This window comes from Sphaeramia orbicularis, chromosome 17 (genome assembly GCF_902148855.1).
Source record: "Sphaeramia orbicularis chromosome 17, fSphaOr1.1, whole genome shotgun sequence".
NCBI lineage: Eukaryota > Metazoa > Chordata > Actinopteri > Kurtiformes > Apogonidae > Sphaeramia > Sphaeramia orbicularis.
In genome coordinates, this window is record NC_043973.1 from 56,222,689 (window position 1) to 56,239,020 (window position 16,332).

The 16,332-nt window shown below is 40.3% G+C and overlaps 1 pseudogene; it reads right to left on the minus strand.

Moving 5' to 3' along the window:
* Positions 1–2,250: 2,250 nt before the first annotated feature.
* On the minus strand, positions 2,251–5,022 carry LOC115437509 (tripartite motif-containing protein 16-like; annotated as a pseudogene).
* Between the last annotated feature and the right edge of the window lie 11,310 nt (positions 5,023–16,332).

The following is a 16,332-nucleotide window of genomic DNA, read 5'->3' on the forward strand; positions in this document are numbered from 1 at the left end:
TTATTATGTTATGTTTTTGTTCATTTTGTCACCCACTTTCATTTTTTCTTCAAATTATTTCAGTTGGTTTGTCCCATTTTGTTCATGTTACATTTTATTTTCCTGATTTATTGCTCATTTTTGTTCTCGATTTTTGCTCTGTTTTGCTCATTTTGTTGTTTTTGTTTGTTTTGTTTGTTTTGTTTACTTTATTTTAGTAAAAATTTCAGTTACTTTTTACAGTCATTATTTTGTAGATTTTTTAAACTAATTTTTGTTCATTTTATCCACTGTCATTGATCCTACTCCATGGGTTTTACTGGTGAATCAACGCTGTAGAAGATGACGGCGTTTCCACCACAACTAACCTCTGAACGTCCAAATATGGTCATAACTGATGACCATGAAAAGATGAAGAACTGTATTTTACACCAATTATTTACATCACAGGTGTCAAACATCCGGCCCGTGGGATGATTACGTCTCCGTATTTGCATATATAAGGTCCAGACTTCAGACCAACATTTCTCCAGTATTTCTCTATAATTGTTTGTCGTCATCAGCGGTTGTAGTCCATACTGAAAATATGTCCACACTTGGAGACCATTACCTCAAATGTTCAGTTGTCGGTTGAACGGGACAGAGCAGCACAGCCAACAACCTGGAGGGGGCGGGGCCTTAAGTGTCTCATGTGCATTTAAAGGGCCAGCGCTCCAAACCACCTTTATGGTGTCATTACTCAGAAATAGGGTTGAAGATGGACCTGTGTAGTTGAATTAATGAAGAATTCAGACCCAAGCAGAGCATTTACAGTTTATGGAGACCACAGGGAAATGTCTGTCATGATTATTTCAACTTAATAAAAAGAACACAATCAAAACAGTTTTTGAATAAGCTCATTTTATTATTGTTTAGCTAATTAGAAGGTGGTTGTTATTAAATTCAGACGGTTATTTAGTTGACATTTTAGTATACCCAGTCATTTAATAATTATTTAGTAATCATCTATTAGCCCCATGTTAGTCTGCTGGGGATTCCAAACATGAGTAGTCCCCTGGGGTATTTACACACCCCAATACAAAAATGTTCTTAGTGTTATTTTTATGTAAAATATAGACATACTGCTAGTTCAGGATATATCTACAATCCCTGTTGAATAATTTGAATTGCTTGTAGCTAGCTGATATTGATAAGACATAATACAATTAATAACAATAATAATAATAATAATAAAAATGTGTTTTAACACACTACCCACAAGTAGCATTTTATTCCATATTTAATTACAGAGTAGGCTACCAATACATAAAATGTAATTACATCTACATATGAATTGTATGTAATAATATATAAAGCATAAAAAATACCTGTGTTAGTGTAGTGGGGTGACTGAACACCCCAGAAGGACAAAGTGACGTCTACCTCCAAGGACAACTGAGCCACAACTGCGCCACACTACATGTGATCCACTCTTTGAGTTAGAAGAGTACTAGGAGGGAGAAAAAGAAATAAGTTGCCAACTAGAAATTACGAGCACTTAAGAATAATTGGGGTGACAAAACACCCCAGGGGACTAACGCAGGGTTAAAGCAAGGGCAAGGCAGATTTATTAGTATAGCACAATTAATACACAGGGCAATACACAGTGCTTTACAAAAATGGAAAAGAAGCAGGTTTAAAACACACAACTACAATTAAAACATAATCAATAAAACGTGTAAGCAATCAACTGAGGAAGTTTCATGGTGACATATATTAATTTAAAATTTGACTCTATTCACCTGTAGTGTCTCACCTTAATGCCATCTAAATATCCGTCTTCCTCTCCTGAATTACATACACAAGCTAAATTCCAGGTCCACAGGCTGTTTAAGGCCAATTTAGCTAAAACTCAAATGAACCAAACACATTTATACAGAGCAGAGTGCAAGCAAACCACATACGATGCTAGGCTAAAGCTAACGGCTAACCGCCTTTAGCAATAACAGTTCATTTTTACACTATACATCTTAATCACAATTTTCGAAACACTCACGGGAGCTTTACAAACGCCAATACCATCAAAGAAACTAGTGCTTGTAGTTATTCTTTCAGGTCAAATGTGGCTGAATGTGGCCCCTGAGCTAACATTAGTTTGACGGAACGGCTTTAATGGATCAGTTTTCCATCTGGAATGGAACCAACTGGAGCAGCTTCCACTGAATGGATGTCACATCAGGCCTTAAGGACAAGTTTAAGACTTAGAACTCACAGACAAAACTGTTTATTTGGTTTTTATTCATATTTGTATGCACAAAATCACATTTCCTTAAACGTCCCCATTATGTGATAACTGATAATTCGACTTATATTAAATCCTCTCATATTTAAAACATCAGTATTTTCTACGTTATTGAACTAAGTCATGCTTCAGGCTTTAAGGACAAATGGGTCCATTTTCTCAGATGGTGGACATGTATCTATTGAACTGGATCATCCAACATTTTCAGCCCGTTTACACAACCACAAAAAAACAATAACCGTTAATAATCAGATAAATGAAATAATTAGATAGGATGCGTTTACATGCACTTCAGAAATCATGGAAAAACCGTGTTTCCGTGTTTCAGTCCATTATTGGATTTCTTTGGGGGTTTGTACATACGTAGTGATGATAGAATCCAACTTCCTGTTCTGGTCTTCAGCTCATGTTTGACTAAATCACTTGTGTTTTGTCTCATTTCTCTTTTCTTGCACATGCTCAGATGGAACAGAATGAACTCAATCAGATGAACAGGTTTCCGTGCATGAGCTCAGCCTCAGCCTGAGTGGGTTCATCATCTCCACTTCTACCGTCGTCTCCAAATCCATGTCCATGTATTTGGAACTGAACCAATCGGGTTCCACTATTATCTGAAACCCATTCCAGTCACATGACTGAGCCTGGTCAGTCCACGCTTCTTCTGTAGGAAACAGGAATGAACAGTAGATTTGAACTCAACTCCTCCAAAGTAGAAAACAGCTCCACTTTCTTTGACTTCCTCCAAAGCACAGACACCATCAAAGTCTTGTTGTGTGCTCCTCAGTTAATGACAGCTCTGTGAACATTGAAGACGCTTTTACAAACAGACTATTGGCTGGTTGACAGTCACATGGTGCTGACTACTAGAATCCTCACCAAAAACTCTGAATAAGACCGAATCAGGATTGTGAGTTCAGGAAGAAAAAAAGTTGATGTGTTTTTGTGTCGTGTGGTTTAGAGACAGATACGAAAAGACTGATCTGATCGACTGGATCAAAGTCAACGATGAGTTTAATGGAGTTTAGGAAAGAGGGCGGTGGATCCGACACACTCAAACCCAACTCCAGCGTACAGAGGTTTAGTGAATGTGGTCTGGACTCTGTGGATCAGAGTCATGGTTTCAGAGACGCTGTAGAAGGACAGAATACCTGCTGTGTGATCCAGGTAGACTCCAATTCTGGAGGGAACTGGACCTGGGACACAAGACTGGACACTGTTATGATAGAATGCAAGAGCGTAACTGCCAAAATATAAAGACCAAGATTTGTTATTGAATCCAAATCCACATACATTAGAGTCTCCTTTCTTCTTAATATCCTTATATGTGACTGCAACATCAACATACCCCCCCCTCCTCTCCACCTCCCAGTAACATCGACCAGTCAGACTCTCTCTGCTCAGGACCTGAAAACAATCACTGAATCTGTTTGGATAATCAGGATAGTTCTGTTTTTGTCTCTTATACGTTACTCTTTTATTCTTCTCAGACAGTGACAGAAGTTCATACACTGTGTTTGGATCCAGTGTGATTTCATGTGAATATTTTAAGAGTCCTGCTCTGGTCTGTGTTTCTGGTTCTAGTAGAACCTGTGTTTGAGTGATGCTCAGTGAGATGTTGGTCCGTTCCTCTGTCAGACTGAGCTGTAGTTTATCTCGGAGCTCTGACACAGCTGTCGTCACATCTTCAAAGTAACTCCGAGGACGGATGTGGATGTGGGATGAGTCTGGATCTTCTCTGAGTTGGGACACTGATGGATACTGGAGTAAAAACTGGTTGTGGTCATGTGTGTGTGACAGTTTGTCCATCTCAGCGTCTTCCTCCTCAGCTCAATGATCTCCTGCTCCAGCTTCGACTCCAGCTCTTTGACTCGACTCACTTCAGTTTCCTTCTTGGATCTGATCTGCCGCTCCACATCACTCCTTCTTTCCTCCATCAGTCGGATCAGCTCAGTCAGGATCTTGTGGTTCTTCTCCACTACTTCATCAGCACAGCGACTGATGGCCTCCACCTCCTGTTGAAGCACCTTCACATCTTCCTGTTTGTCTTTGATTCTCTGCTGGATTTTCTGTCGACTCACCTCCAGCTCCTTCTGCCTCTCAGTCCTCTCTGCTGCAGCTGAGACTGTGTCGTGGCCTTTATGTTCATCCACAGAGCACAGATAACAGATACACTGACGATCAGTGCGGCAGAACATCTTCATCACCTCAACTTGACGAGAGCAGACGTTCTCCTGGAGCTTCTCCAATGGATCCACCAGCTTGTGTTTCTTGAACTGAGGTACATCATAATGAGGCTGAAGGTGTTTGTGGCAGTAGGAGACCAAACACACCAGACAGGACTTGACAGCTTTCAGTTTCCTTCCAGTGCACACATCACAGACCACACCTTCAGCTCCAGCGTAGCAGTGATCAGTTGCAACAGGTTCAAGTCCAGTCTTCTTCAGCTGTTCCACTAAATCTGCCAACATGGTGTTTTTGACCAGGACAGGCCTGGGTATGAAGGTCTGTCTGCACTGAAGGCAGCTGTGGATGTTCTTCCCGTCCTCTCCATCCCAGTGGGTTTGAATACAGCTCATACAGTAGCTGTGTCCACAGGGAATAGTCACCGGATCCTTCAGTAGATCCAAACAGATCGAACAGGAAATTGTTTCCTGATCCAGCTGAACTCCTTTCTGCTCCATTTCTGCTTCATGTCTCAACGACTTGTTCGGTTTTACTGAGTCAAAGCAGTTTGAGCTCTGATCTGTTCAACATGTGCAGTGTTTCCTGTCTGCTGTCTGGATTTGCCTCCTGTTGGCTCTGCCCACCTGTAAACTGTCAGATCTACAAGGGAGGAGTCACGGTCATGTAAGGACAGAGTGGAGCTCCTGTGTTTGTTAGGACACAGAAGACAAACCAGTTTTTCTCGGTCACATAGACCAGTTCTGTCAGCTGCAAGTGACGTGGGGCCAAGCGCAATATAAAGTGCATTGCAGTCGTCCTAGCTAGTCGTGACAAAAGGAAGGATTCAAATCTCAAAATGAAACAGAGGAAAAAATGGTTTAACTTTGGCACCACAGAGGACCTGGGGCCTCATGTATAAAGCGTGCATACGCACAAAAACCTGGCGTACACCCTTTTCCACGCTCACGTTCAGATGTATAAAGAGTGAAGTGACCGTGGAAATGTGCGGTCCTTCACGCCAAGTCCATAGCTGGCGTACGCACGTTTCTAGTGCTTTGGAACCATTGGCGACACTTAGAGGTGACACGGGGAAACTGTTAGTAATGCGAAAAAGGTCATTCCTCCGATTGATGTGCACATCGGAGATACACAGAAGAACAATGAACACACCGGCATGAGATCCTACCGTCAGAGCAGCACATCAACCAACAGAACCAGAACCAATTAGACCCTGTATCCATCAATGCCAATCCTGCCCGGATGGACATTCAGCAACAGCAAAGAGACAAGGACATAAAATTCATAGGTTGATAAATATAGTGTTCATGTCTTTGAGAACATTTTTTAGTCCGTCCAGTCGCTCATTGACTCCGCCGATTGTCCTCATGATGTCCTCTTGTGACTCGGGTCAGTACAGACCCATGCCGGTCTGATGGACATCAGCAGTGGGCTGTGGTGGACCGGAGGACCGGCTAACACTGGGGAGGCAACAAGAAACCTCTGTGACAGGAGGATGGTACTGGGTCTGACTGTCTTCTGTCTCATTGTTGGAAAATAATAAATTGAGTGATTAAACATGAGTCAAAGTCTTTGATTTCCTCTTTGATTTCCTGACATGATCACACATGAACCTTTATCCTGTTTGGCTGTGATCAGACTGTGTATGACCTGTAGAATGAACTAATGTGTGACTGACACTAATACTAAATATATATTTACCTTGGGGGTGATCCGCATCAGCCCTGTAAGAAAAGTGTCACAATATCAACGACTCTTTCCTCAAATGGTCTCAGTTCGTCTCTTTTCTTCTTCCGCCTGTTTCGGCCTCCGCTTCGCGTCCACCTTGACGTCATCGTCTGATCCTGCAGACAGGAGAATCCCAGAGGGAATCCCACCTGCAGACCCCGTTTATACTGATTTGCATTTTTAAATATGGGCGTGGAGAGGGAGGAGTCAGGCACTCCAACATATGCGCTCAATTCCACGCTGATTGAGATGTATAAAGGAAATGTACTTGGATTCGGGCGTACGCACAGTTTTATACATCTGGATTTTTTTGTGCGTTCGGACTTTTCTGGATTTGGGCGTACGGCAGGTTTCAGTATGAAATCCACGCAAGTCTTTGTACATGAGGCCCCAGGGCTGTTTGGGGCTTGACATTACTCAGGTTGACATACTCAGTTGTACCAGAGGCAGGAGGTGAACCTGTCAATATGGGTGTAACAGAGACCAGCACCTGTGTGGAGATACAGGACTCCTGAAGAATCATCCCAGTGTCTGACAGAACCCTCATGTACTTCTCTACTGAAAAACTCAGGGTCAGTTCTGCTCACAGGAGGAGATGTTGTAGCTACAGAAGTTCAGACCTTGCATTCCAATAGATACACATCTAAGACAACAGTCATGCCACGTTGCAGAGAACATCCCAGTAGAAAGACATGAACTGACGTCAACAGGTGAGGTCCAATCAGAAGACGGAGTCAGATGACATTGTGAAAGTCCAACCTATTGTTCGGGGTGGAGTCACCCAAGAAGATAAGTGTCAACTGGACCCAGATATTTGGGGCTTTTTGCAACTCTGGTTCCTGCGTGAGCTCTTGTCCAGAGAGACCAGTGCTGATTTTTAAATTTTCGATGTGATCAGAATAAATTCTTAACTGAGACCAAGGTGCATCCTGAACTCGTCTGTGGAGCTACCAGTCAACGAACACAAGAAACCCTAACAATTTGGTGACCCCAACATGATAATTAATGCCCTTCCACATGCGGGGGGGTGTTTTTGGAGAAGAATGGATCTTCCACTTTCAGAGCACAGGAGGCTTGTGCTCCTTTAATTTCAGTTGTCAGGTTCCTCCTTGCTTCCCTGAGTATCTGCCCATCTCCAGTCCTGGAAGCTGTGTCACGTCTCAGCAGAAGGCCAACCTCAGCATTGATCCAAAGCTTCTAGTTCACCTGGACAGGAACAGAGCTTCTGATGGTGACCTCCTCAAGGCGGCCATACACTGTGCGATTATTTCGATCGTTGCACGCAGCTCCATCTCAAACTGTGCGAATCAGTCGTACAGTCAGGCTCACGATTCATGTTCACACACTGCACGGACCGGCGCTCGTATGCGACCTGACCGCTCACACTGTAGGACCACACACCACTGGACGCACGACACGTTTGAGTGTTGTATCCGGAAATACAACGTTAAAATACCAAGGAATCCGTAAAAGTGCATATAGACGATTGTGTATTGGCGTGAGCCACAAAATGGTAGTGCTAAACAAAAACCAACGAGCTGCTTTGGTAATATGTGCCATTATCTGTGGGGAATCAAAAAAGAAGAAAAGACAACGATGTGTTTGGTGCAGGAATTGGTTGTCCAGACGTGGACAGTATGGGCTGTCATCCTACAGCAAAGAGAACTAGAGGTAAGCTGCAAAAGCTAAACTGCATTAGGCCAATAGCCAGCTGCTGTTAGCTTGTGTGCTACTGTACGCGTCTGTGTTCGCGCATGCACAGTGTGAGAATTTGAGGCACATCGGTTTGTGGCACTGCTTTGACAGTACGATACACTCACGAGGAGCGAGCAGGATTTCAAACATCTCCGTTTTCCTTGTGAACACACGATTGCTGGTCGTGAGGTGGTCGTGAGGTGCTAATCGCTTCTCTTTGCCCCATGTACACTGCACGAAGCACAACACACGATTAGAGGCACATCTGGCCCGATCCCAGAAATAGTCGCACGAGTGAGAAATCGTCTCTAAACTTGCACAGTGTAAGGCCGCCTTCAGTGCACCTCCTGATGGAACCAGTGACTGATGCAGCGGACTCCTCCTGGTGTCACCTTCTCCCTCACCAGTGGCTGCCTCCATGAAAATCCCACAGACCTGGTCTTGGAGACCAAAATGGGGGTGGGGGATGGATCTGTGTGAGTCCTGAATGTTTGTGTGTCCTTTGTCCAGTGTATTATTACCACGGGTTGGGATGGTCACATGTTGATGCAAACTGGGGAAGGTGTCCGTCACATTATTGGAGTCACCTGCGAGAATGTACAGCGGCTCTTGGTGCTTGTTTTGTAGAGAGCTAATGTGAGCACTCAGCTCCGCTAGTATCCAGTTAGCATTAGCAGGGGGGGGGTGGGGGTGTTAAATATCCACTAAAACACTGCTGTGAGCTCTGGTGAAAGGTCGTGGGGTCGACATCTGATGGATAAATATTCATCAGCCTAAGAGACGTGGTTCTGGAGAAGAGAACTGTTGGTGCACCAACCTTTGTCCACACAAACACACTGTCCTCCGACCACAGGAATCAAGTCTGGACTGGATGAAAATCTGGTTCCTCTGGAGACAGCGTTTCTTCACAAGAATTTATTTCATGTATTCACTAAGAAGTAGGAACATATATGTGTGTGTGTGTGTGTGTGTGTGTGTGTGTGTGTGTGTGTGTGTGTGTGTGTGTGTGTACTGGATACAGATTTGGACATTTAACAGTTTTTTCCTTCATTTTATTGATTATTTAGTTCATTTTTTTGTGATTCTGTACTATTTTCTAACAATCTTATTCATTTTTCTTATCCATTTAATTTGTTTTTTGTGGATTTTGTTATTTAGTTTTTGTTCATTTTATTTTTTCTTACTGTTATTTCATGTTTATTTTTTATTGATCATTTTATTCAGTTTTTGTTCATTTTGTTGTTATTCTATTTTATTTCCTAATAATCATTCATATTTTGTCCATTTATTTGGTTTTTTGTTCAATTTGTTGTTTAGTTTTTGTTCATTTTGTTGTTTTTTTTAACTGTTATTTCATGTTTTTTTGTTGTTGATCATTTTATTCATTTTTTGTTCATTTTGTTGTGATTCTATTTAATTTCCCGATAATCTCACTCAGTTTTTGTCCATTTATTTGCATTTCTGTTCATTTTATTGATTATTTTGTTTCATTTTCTTGTGATTCTTTAATATTTTCTAACAATCTTATTCATATTTGGTCCATTTATTTTGTTTTTTGTTCATTTTGGGTTTTTTTTGTTATTTCATGTTTATTTTTTTGTTGTTGATAATTTTATTCAGTTTTTGTTCATTTTGTTCCTGTTCTATTTACTTTTCTAATAATCTTTTTTGACTTTTTATTTGCCTTTTTCTTCATTTTGTCATTCATTTCATTTTTTTGGATTTCCTGTGTATTTTCATGTGATCAGTCTCACACCATTGGAGTTCCTCTTTGCTTCTTGTTAAATTGTCTCTTCTTTTCAGTGGTTTTTCATGGTTGATGGTGTGTCTGCTGTTAAATGAAGCTGCTGTTCCTCTTTCTTCTGTGTCTGTGGGTTTGTTTGAACCAGGTGAGACACCTCCGACATCATCCAACCTCAGGAATGTTGGGCATTAATGTCGACTCAGCGGTTCATCCACATGTTTTCCACATGAAAGCCACTCATCAGTCCGACAGAAGCAGACACGCCCACAGTGACAGGTGTGGAAGCCATGTGCTTTGGACTTCAGGTAGGTCACATGGTCACTGTTCTGTCAGATGGAGTGGAGTGGCTTTAACCCTTACACACCTACAACTATTGGACACATGACGTCCAAGGCCACGGTCCTCTACAACTGACCTGGAATCAGTCATTTATCAGCACTTAGCATCATTTGATCCTCTGGATTGGATAGTTTTCAGTTTAAATCCTGTATTTTCTATATTTAATTCACTGATCATGTAGATGTTCATTAAAGCTCACAGTCAATTCAAAGGTTTTTAGATCAAAAACAGAGAAAACTGAAGAAAAAGTGTTTTTTTTTTTTCTTTTAATATTATCCTTTATATTTGACAGTCAGGGTTTGGACTGTTTTACTCATCAGCTGCTGTGGATCCTGGTTTGAAAATACTGTCCCCTCATTATTTTCACCATCCCCAGATTAAAAATGACATTTTAGATGAATGAAGTTGACTATGGCCTGTTCAAATGTAAATGAACAACATTTATGAGCCTTGTAAATGTCAATGACCACTGTAGAAATCACACTATGGATCTCGGGTTCCACTAAGAGACTGGTAACAGAAACTCTACAGAAGAGCTAATAAGACCTCCAACACACACAGAGGATTCAAAACCATATGGAAATGTACTTTAAGAATACTTAGGAATGAATCAGACAACTGTCCCTGTGCTCGTCCTGACAACAGTGCAACACTGGTTGAACACAAAACATTCATTCATTCATTTTCTGAACCCGCTTTATCCTCACTAGTGTCACAGGGGTCACCTGGAGCCAATCCCAGCTACTTATGGGCAAAACCAGGGTAAACCCTGAACATGTCTAACCTTAACCCAGTCTAAGGTTCACCTTCAATATTCATGGGTATAGTGTGTCCCAGTGTCTGACATTCAGCGTTAAACTTACAAATCTGAGTTCTTCCAAGTTCCACTGATCAAGATCCTATCACCTTCCATGGAAAAGATGGACATCCTGGTATGTCCTCACCACAGCGTCCCAGGGGAAGGAAGCAGTTCTGTCCATAGAAAGAAATCTACAGAAAATAACAAAAATAACAGCCTGAACACAAGTGGACAGACGATTACTAACACAGTCCTTATAACATACATTTAACACTATGCATCATCCAGTGTAAAAAATTAAACAGTACATTCTAAGAATATCTTTCTTTAGCAGTACAGTACCTGACAAAAGCACCTGAAACCATTTAACACTGTTTCCTTTAAGTCAAACTGGTTGAATACATGTCAGTCTTGTGTCAACACATCCACAGCAGTAGAACACACAGCGCCATGTTCACGTACATATGCAGTATTAAACTAATGTGATCAGACTGACAAACTATATGAAGAACTTTTTAGAGAACGAATGTATATGAATCCCTTTGTATGTTTGTATGTTAAAATTGTTGTAAGTTCTTTTCGCTTTGTCAATTGTATGTTTGATCTGTTAGCTGTAATCCTTGAAATAAAGGTTTTTTTTTTTTTTTTTTAAAAAGGCGCCATCTTAGCTTAGCTCCACCTCAACTGAAACGTTTTAACAGCTTAATATCACAACAACTTTCATATCCTGACTGCTTTTAGACATATCGATTTTCATATGCTATCTTACATTCCACATTTAGCTAATAAATCTATTAACCAGCATAAATCGCCTGAACTAAGCTGAGTTAAGCTAAGCTAAGAGCACTGCTAACTTACCAGGATATTCAGTCGGTGATGTATATATAAAAAAAGTACGGGTACTCCCACAATCCAAAGACATACACTGATAGGTTAATGGGTTATTCTAAATCATCCATAGGTGTGAATGTGAGAGTGATCAATTGTCTCTATATGTTCAGTCTGTAATGAGCTGGCAAAATGTCCAGGGAGCACCCCACCTTTGCCCATAAGTAGCTGGGATAGGCTCCAAGAGACCCCCCTGACCTTAGTGAGGATAAAGCGGGTTTAGAAAATAAATGAACTAAAATGAAAGTAACTAAAATAACACTCAGAGGTCTGATCAGGAATCAATCTATTCAAATTGTCATATACAGTCAATGTTAGGACAGATTGTACGAGTACTGGACCCAGATGCAAGACCCTCAGACAGGAGTACAATTAAAAGGGATTTATTAGAAATAGTCAGAGTAACAGGTTCACACAGAGTGGTAATGAATATATCTTCAGCTGGACTGAGATGGGGAATCGTCTCGGCTTCGGATCTTAAGTGAACCACGTTACGGCCCAGGTCGGGAGCACACGAGGGGAACCCGACTAGGAGAGAGCAAAGGAGAATCAGTGGGCAGACCAGGTCATACACGGGCAGACTATCAGACAGGCAAACGTACATAGGGTCAGGCAGGCTCACGTACCAATAGTCCAGGCAGGGGTCAAAACCAGGAAAAGGCACCAAGGCGGAGGAACAGACAGGGGTCAGGCGTATACTCAGGTGTGATGGACAAACCAGGTCGAAGACAGACGAGCAGGCAGACGAGGAACGGGCAGAGTCAGAGGTCGATGGGCAAAACAGGGCAAAACAGGGCAAAACAGGGCAAAACAGGGCAAAACAGGCAGGCAGGATCAAAAAACACTGGTAAGTTATCACACCAAGGGTTGAAAACGAACTGGCAACGAACAGGGGGAAACACAGGGTTTAAATACACAAGAGGGCGGGAAGACAATTGGACACAGGTGGAGACAATCAGGGAGGAGTCAGGTAATCAGGGCAAAGGTGAAGACAAAGAGGAAGTAAAGACACCAGACAAGACACATGAGGGAAACTAACAAAATAAAACAGGAAATAACACACAAGACAGACAAAACAAGTAAAAGTCCAGGGACTGATATGACAGTCAAGGCCTGTTTTGTTTTGAAAATTCAGTTTTTTAAAAAAAAATTCAATATAAAATAAATGTTTGACAAGTTGTGTGTTGTTAGTATTGTTTTATTTCAAAGAAAAGAAAAAAAAGACCAATGTGACGGTCCAAAAGCCGACAAAGAAGACTGACTCGGATGTGAAATAACTCCTCCTCCTTTTGTTTTATGAACGATTTTAAACTGTTTTATCTCTTTTAATACTTTAGGAAACTGGAAAACTGCTACAGTTATCAGCCAACACATATTAAAATTATTGTTATTTTGATCTATTTGCTCCTTTTGATACTAATGTGTAATGCTTTTTGTTATTACTGCTACTGGTTGGCGCCCCCTTGTGGATTAATAATCCTCAATGAGTGTTTGTTTTATTTTCTGTTTAATTAAAAAAAATAAATAAATAAAAAGTTGTGCGTTGATGTGTTGTTTGTTTGATGCATGTTGCGACTTTTGTGCATGTGTTAATGTGAGGGAAAAAAAAGAATAATTGACTGTAGTGCCTTCATGTACTATGGAAATTATTATAATTACTATCTACGAACTCGATAATTGCACATGAACATCGTATTTTCCACAGGAGAACTGGGAGAAAAAATTTAACCTCCTGAGACCCAGGAAATGTCAGCAAAGTACCAGCTTTTTTTGTTTTTTATTAAATCAGTGCCTATATTGGTAACATCATGATGCAACAGTGTTTTTCAGATGCAGTTGTTAAAATTTTTATGGAATGTCCTTTGTGATGGACAGTTTTGTTTTCTTTTTTTTGGTATAAAGTTGTGAAACTCTTGTTCACAAATGTGGACAGAAAACCCATAGCTGGGTCTGAGGAGGATAAAGCACAAACTGTCGAGATTAAACTAACCTTTGACTTTTTCAACATGGCAGAGGGCAACGAGGGATTCGTTGCTGCTGTTAGCTGATGATTTGGCACATTTATAGCATACACAGTTTAAAAAAAAAATTGTTAAAAATGCTTTGGCAGATGAATAAACATGTCCAAATTGGTTTTATCCAAGTAGCGCGGTCATGATAAATTGTGTCAGTCATTTTTTCATTTTGCAACGACAACAAAACCACTTGAACACAGCGTGTAACTATGAATTCACACATGAAAGACAGTACTTCCTGGTTCAACTTTGTTTTTGTTTTTTTTTTTTTGTTTTTTTTTTTAAATTAGTGCAACAAAATACAATTTCTTGTTGAGGCCCTACATATATCAGCATTTTAAAAAACTATGGGCATTAAAATAAAAATGCAATATTCATACTGATAAAAAAAAAAAAGGGGACCACCTCCATTCCAAACAGAGTAAAAAACAAACAAACAAACAAAACAAAACAAACAAAAAACAAACAAACAAAAAAAACAAGCATTAAAATAATAAATACATTTCAGCAGCTTCACAAATTGTTTCCACGGTTGGATGGGAGTTTCTTAAAATATTCATAGAAGAGAAAAATATTTCAGTTCATTTGTCAGACAGTTTGACAGTTGTTTTACTGTTTTTGTTTTTGACCCACAATGAGAATGATGTGAATCAAAAGTGACTTATTTGTTCAGATTATTTTTATATAACATGATATCTTAAATTGTAAATACTTCCAGATCTCTAAGTTGATTTTGTAACCAGTTATACACATATTGTCAGAATTTCTGAACCACTGGGCAAGAAAAGAACAAATGTTGTGGGTTCAACTCCGTTTCACCCCTGGTAAGATGGCGCCAACGCAATGTCGACTTCCGGTTTCCCCTTTTCCGCCTGCTGAGAGAACTACAACTCCCATAGACGCATTTGGTGACGGCACATGAGGGCAGTACTTCCGGGATCATCTCCGTTTCACCCTGGTAAAATGTTTTTTCATTTTCTGAAACTCTGTGGTTTGACATAAATGACAGGTTTCATACGAAAATTCACCCGGAAGCCTTATCTCATGAAGTCATCACATACAAACTGATCACGGACAATAAGGAAAAAGACTTTTTCACAGATACAGTCGGCAACGACGTCACAGCTGGGGGCGGGGAAACCCGAGGGGGAACCCCCCCCCCCTCGCGGAATTTCAACTTGTTTTGCCAACACTAACAAGTTATGACATACTTTGAGTCGCTTTTGTCTTCTGACAAGGATCGATGTATTAAAACCTTAAATCCACTGGGGTTGGATTGTTGTCCATACATCTGGAAAAACTGGACCAATGATCAGCTCTGTGGACTGAGGTGTCATTTACACATCTGCTACTATTTTTTTTTTGGACTTTCTTAATCACAATCTGGCCATACATTCTAAAGATTTCTAGAAAAAAAACCCACTTTTTTTTCCCAGACTGAGCATCAATATCAAACTTATACCGAACAGTATTTGTATAGAACATTTTATTTAAAATAATAATAATAAAATAAATAAATAAACAAAGAAAGAAAGAAAGACATCTGCTACTAAATCCAGTCACCTGATAAGGGACTATATCACTTTTACTTTAAATATGATAAATTAAACTTAACAGAATTTCAGTACCTGACATTAAATAGACGAATTAATGTTAATTAATGTTGTTGTTGGTCCAATATGAGGTTCTTTGTCCTTCAGAGGGTTATATTTAATTTTATGCTTGGAGTCCATTTCAGAGCCAGCCTTTTTTTCCTTTCCTTTCCTTTATTTATTTATTTTTTTAACATATACCATACTCAGTAAAGTACTTTAATCTGTACTTCTACTTTTACCAGACTTTTGTACACAAGTATCTGTACTTCTACTTAGGTATTGAATGTGTACTTTTGTATATGTTGCGAGGAAAACTACACAAATTACTAACGTAGTACAAAGTTCACTAGCGTTTAAACAATCTAATATTCATGATCCCCCTGACATAGTCTAGGATTGTTTGGAAATGGTTCCCATCCATTAAACTGATCTGAAATGAAGTGCTGACTGCAGACATACACAGGTTTTGTTGTTGAGTCCATAATCTGACAAACTTGGCCTCTCTTCTGATAGTGTGAAGCCATTTTGTCCTCCTTTGTCAGTTCTGTTTTATTATTTGGTAAAATGCAAAACTTCAGCTGGGGGGGTATTTGCAGTCCAAAAGCACAGAAAGCAACTCTTCAGCATTATAGCTAATGGGCTCTATGCACAGCCCCCACTACTTCCTGAACTTCAGGTAGGTCCTTTATTTCCTGTCTTTCATTATTGGACACACTGATTAATCCAAGTGTGTCTAATTAATCAGTTGTTACAATAAGAAGTAGCAGACACACTTGGATTAATCAGTGTGTCCAATAATGAAAGACAGAAAATAAAGGACCTACCTGAAGTTCAGGAAGTAGTGGGGCTGTGCATAGAGCCCATTGGAGAGTCCGGTTTGTTTTTCCCCCTCGGCTCTAACAGGATGTGACGTTTGTGGGCGTTCCCGTTGTTGCAGATTGTATCTGGTCGTGCTAAATTCCATATGCACAAATCTAAATATTTGAAAACAAAACGTAGATTTTGCGGTTTTCACAATGAGTATCTTCATTTCTTAAAAGCCTGGATCTCTTCAAGAAGACAAATGCCTGCATTTTTAAAAAAAATAT